Genomic DNA, 5,301 nt, shown 5'->3' with positions numbered 1-5,301 from the left:
GGAATCCTTTTTTTACTTCTCCTTTTAGGCAGTTCTCTCTCTCTTTCTCGACTTGCAAATCACTTTTCCCTTTATTCCGCTTCGAAAGGGGTGCGAACGCTAGGTTTTGGTCAGCGGATTTCCTCAGCCTCAAAGCCGACAAAAGCTTTTTTCTTGATTTAGGAGCGAAAGAAGATGGATCCGTTTAAGAAGAATAAGCAGCTATTTTATCCACTATAGTTCGACTCGAAAGATAAACCACATCCTGCCTGCAGGATACCACGTCTAACCTGCGGGGTTCCCTATGACTTGTTTTAGATGCCCGGGAGAACGGCAAGGCGACAGTTGACGATGTACCGGTAGTTCGAGATTACCCAGATGTATTTCAAGAGGAGTTGCCTGGAATACCTCCTGAGAGACAGGTCGAGTTCGGGATTGACCTGATCCCTAATGCGGCTCCGATAGCCAAGGCACCGTATCGGTTGGCTCCCCCAGAGATGCAGGAGTTGTCTACGCAGCTGAAAGAGCTGCTAGACAAGGGTTTTATCAGGCCGAGCAGTACGCCCTGGGGAGCACCGATTTTGTTCGTGAAGAAGAAGGACGGGTCGCACCGTATGTGCATAGACTACCGGGAGTTGAATAAGGTAATGGTGAAGAACCGTTACCCACTCCCGAGGATAGATGATTTGTTTGATCAGCTCTAGGGAGCTTCTTGGTTTTCCAAGATCGATCTATGCTCCGGGTATCATCAGATGCGAGTCAGAGATGAGGACGTGCAGAAGACTGCTTTCAGGACACGGTATGGTCATTATGAGTTCGTGGTGATGCCGTTTGGGCTCACCAATGCTCCAGCTGCATTCATGGATCTCATGAACCACGTTTGTAGGCCGTTGTTGGATCGGTCGGTGATAGTATTTATTGATGACATCTTGGTTTATTCGAAGACTCAGGAGCAGCACGAGGAGCACCCGAGAGAGGTGCTGGAGATTTTGAGGAGGGAGAGACCTTTCGCAAAGTTCTCCAAGTGCGAGTTCTGGTTGCGCGAGGTGTAGTTCCTTGGACACCTCGTCAACCAGAAGGGTATTTTGGTAGATCCGGCCAAGATAGAGGCCGTGATGCAGTGGGAGGTCCTGAGGTCTCCATCTGAGATTTAGAGCTTCCTAGGTTTGGCAGGGTACTACATGAGATTCATCCAGGATTTCTCCAAGAAGTCGGTAGTGTTTCACTGGGGGCCTGAGCAGCAGGCAGCATTCGAGACCCTCAGACGGAGATTGTGCGAGGCACCGATTCTTACCCTGCCAGAGGGAGTGGAGGATTTCGTAGTATACTGTGATGCTTCGATCACAGGTATGGGAGCAGTGTTGATGCAGCGAGACCGTGTGATAGCTTACGCCTCGAGACAGTTGAAGCCTCACGAGGCTAATTATCCTACATATGATTTGGAGCTAGGGGAAGTGGTATTTTCCCTCAAGATTTGGAGACATTACCTCTATAGGGTCCGTTGTACCATTTACACGGATCACAAGAGTCTGAGGTACCTCATGGATCAGTCGAATCTGAAAATGAGGCAGAGGCGATGGTTGGATGTGTTGAAGGATTACGATTGTGAGATCCTTTATCATCCGGGGAAGGCCAACGTGGTGGCTGACGCCCTGAGCCGTAAGGCGGCGGCAGCCCCGATCAGGGGCATATGTCTGAGGATGACAGTGATTACTTCATTATTAGAACATATCAGAGAGGCTCAGGTCGAGGGCCTCAAGGAGGAGAGACAAAAGTGTGAGAGGATTGTAGGCCAAGTAGCTTCTTTTGACTACGATAGTCGAGGATTGTTGAACCTTCATGGGAGAGTATGGGTATCGTACTAGGGTGGAGTACGGCAAGTGTTGATGGTTGAGGCTCATAAGTCTCGATTTTCCATCCATCCAGGGGCAAGGTCCTTGTTTGTTGTGGATAGATGCTTGTTGGTTCCTAAGCATGGTCCTTGTTTCTTGAATTGTAGCATCATGATCACTATGTCTTTTTTCTGAAGTAGCTACAAATTTGGTGAGCATTTCTTCCAAGCTTGGCTTCCTTTCTTGCATCGGCTCCTCCTTTTGGTAGAACCCTCTCCCTTTTTGCCTAAACCTTTCCTCCTTGGCTTTCTTGTACTCTTCATAAGGGAGCCATTCTTTCTTTTGTTTGCGCCAGTCTTCATCATATCGGTCTCCACTTGAGTAACACACTTGTACCTTCTTGTTGCCATTCTCATCTAAATCACAGTCTCTAGTGAGGTGAGGCCCATTGCAGTTTTCACAGCCCACCCGAATAGCATGGATCGTTCGATCCATTTTATCCATCCTCCTATCCATGGTTTTTAGCATAGCCATGACCGCGGATAAGTCTTCAGTAGCTGCATAAGCGACTCCCCTAGTGACATCATGTCTAGGGTTGTGGTATTCTCTAGAGTGTTTAGAGAATTCTTCAATCAATTCTTTGATCACCGGGGGTGGCTTCTTTGTGAGCGGGCCTTGCGAGTCTAGTAATTGCCTGGTTGTGACATTGACTCCATCATAGAAGATTGAGACTTCTTGCTGGCTGTTTAGGTCATGGTGTGGGCAGTTTCTTAGTAAGCTCTTGTACCTCTCCCATGCTTCATATAGCGACTCTCCAGTTTGTTGTTCAAAGTTAGCAATGACCTTCTTCAACTTGGCTATCTTGGAAGGTTGGCAAAAGTGATCAATGAATTCTTCTTTCATCTTGGCCCAAGTTGTGACTGATCCGGGGGGAAGTGACTTGAGCCAGTTTTTTGCAGCACCTTTGAATGTCACCGGAAGCATACGAAGTAGCTGAGTCTCGCGGGGCACATTTGGAACATTGAAGTAATCAGCTACATCATTGACTTCGTCCAAATGCTTGTAGGCATCTTCATGGTCTTTTCCATAAAACGGTATTTCTTTAAGTAAAGCTAGGATATGACGCTTTAGCTCGAAAGTAGCAGTCGCGGGAATTGCGGGTTGTACAAGTCCCGGGCCAGTGTCGTCGCGCATCCTCTTCTTCCATTCTCCCATGGGGATTTCATCAATGTTAGCCATTGTGATAGCTAACTCTTCCTCGGAATCGGTTTCGTGCTCGTATGTATGCTCTTCTTCTTCCTCGGTCTCGTACTCGATATCTTCTTGAATTGGGTCCTCGATTGTCAAAGAGGCACTGGATGCTCGTGATTTGCTGCTCTTCTTTTTCCCAAAACAGTCTTCAAATTGGACAAAGGTGACTTCTTTGGTGTATTCGAGCTCTCCATGTCCTTTCCTTTGTTCCTTTTCAATGCGGATTCGGGATCTTCAAACGGGGGTACCAGCGGGGTGTTTGATCCTCTGGTCATGAAAGTCCTGAAATAAACAAGATAAAAACGTAAAAAGAACAAAAAAAATGTACTAAAAAAATCGAAAATTAATCTGCCAAATACGCTTGTACTCGCCGAGTAGGTGCGACTGCACTCGGCGAGTATCAGTGTAATTTAGAAAAACTTTAGACTTAATTTTAAAACTAAAACAGATGCTAAAACCTAATTTCTAACTACTAAATTGCAATAAATTAACTTTGTGCCAGTAAACTCACACAAAGGATCGAAAAAATTAGGGATTAGATTAATTATTTAGAACCGTTCCCCGGTAACGGCGCCAAAAACTTGATGTCTGGTAAATGCACTTGTTTTATTCCTACTTTTTATTAATAAATTTAGCACACAAAGGCAGTGAACCTGTCTTTTAGTGATATAGTTTAGTAAGTAAGGTATCGAACTCAGGGAACGGAAAATTAAACTAATGGCTAATTTTAACTAAGCAATTAATAAAAGTAAAAGGTTTTTCTTCTAGTTTTACAAGACTAGAAACTTAAGCACACCATAAAACACTTAATTAACTAAATAACTAAAGCAAACAACTAATTCACCAAATTTGATAAAGATGTTTCTATTTAGGTTCAACCAATTCACTCCTATGGTTATTTTGTATTTATGATAGATTAATTGTTATTGGCTACCAATTATAGTGGTTAGGTTCATGTTCATTACTCCTAACCCTTAGATAATTAATTAATTCAAGCAGTGATCAAGTGTTTAAACTAATTAATTCCCTAGATTATTAATTTGGATTAAATAAGATTTGTAGTGGTTAATCAATTTAGTGGTTCAATTAACCTCTTGTTTGATGGTTTCTCAAACAAGCTCACACATTAATCTAACTATTGTCTCATTAATCTTAGTTTCATAATCATTATTCCTGAGCATATCATTTAGTGTTCACATAGACATATGAGGTTAACAACTAAGAGATGTTCATGCAGCTTAATTGTCTTCCAATTAACAGAAAATAATTGTGATTAATGCATAAGGTTCTTTAACAAACTTAATTTAATAGATCACCAATAAACAATTTAACCAAAAGCTAAGAATTAAACCATAGGAGTTCCTTGGTATTCCCCAAACAGAAACAAAAACGTATTTAGCTCATAGTTGCAGTAAAAACAAACACAAAAACAAGTTTAGCTAGATTAAACATACTCAATTCCTAAAGCTATGTGGAATGATTAACCTAGTTGCTTCAATTCTTCAAAAGGTTGAAGATTAGAATTCCTCAGCATCTTCAAGGGTTCTCAATCGCAGTTGGATCTTCAAAAAACGTCAGAAAAGTAGTCCCATCGGATAAAGGCTCGGTTTTTATAGATATCTCAAAACAGGGTGTACTCGGCGAGTAGCAGACCCAACTCGCCGAGTAGCCTCGTAGTTATCCGTCTTAAATCAGGAGTCGTGGCTATCTTCTGGAATATTATGCTGGACTCGCCGAGTAGGCTCGTGTACTCGCCGAGTAGATAAGCTTTTGTCCTTCAATCTTCATTCTTTGGTCTCTAATTGCTTTCCCTTGTTCCCTTTCACTCCCAAGCATGTCTTTTGGACTGAAAACAAAATTTAAACAATATTAAGTACCTTTTGTCCATATTATTCACATAATTAGTTAAAAATGAATAAAAATGTATGCTAAATAACTAACTAATTATGCACATATCAGCGAGTCAGATGCAGATTGACTGAGTGTTAGTATCGAAGAGGAACTCGTCGAGTCTATGCCAAACTCGACGAGTGATAGCGAGCAGAAGCGAGAAGTGATAGTAGGGACTCGACGAGTTGGCGGCCCAAATCGACGAGTCAGGTCAATTGTACGTTGACTTTGACCAAGAGGTTGACTTTGACCAGGGGTAAAATAGTAATTTTACCCTCATTATAGTTATCAGTAACTGATTGAGTGTACTTATGGAAATTGTAGCCGGGGAGATACCGGAGCAGCAACA

The 5,301-nt window shown here is 42.7% G+C and overlaps 1 non-coding gene across 1 annotated transcript; it reads left to right on the top strand.

Moving 5' to 3' along the window:
* The first annotated feature begins 2,559 nt into the window (after window positions 1-2,559).
* On the top strand, window positions 2,560-2,666 carry LOC145071522 (small nucleolar RNA R71). The gene has a single exon (XR_013690532.1). It is a non-coding gene; the product is annotated as a small nucleolar RNA R71 (small nucleolar RNA).
* The last annotated feature ends 2,635 nt before the right edge of the window (window positions 2,667-5,301 follow it).

Source organism: Lactuca serriola, chromosome 8 (genome assembly GCF_051521515.1).
Source record: "Lactuca serriola cultivar US96UC23 chromosome 8, Lser_US96UC23_V15, whole genome shotgun sequence".
Classification (NCBI taxonomy): domain Eukaryota; kingdom Viridiplantae; phylum Streptophyta; class Magnoliopsida; order Asterales; family Asteraceae; genus Lactuca; species Lactuca serriola.
Note: the sequence above shows the minus strand (reverse complement) of the source record. Positions and strands in the feature narration are given on the sequence as shown.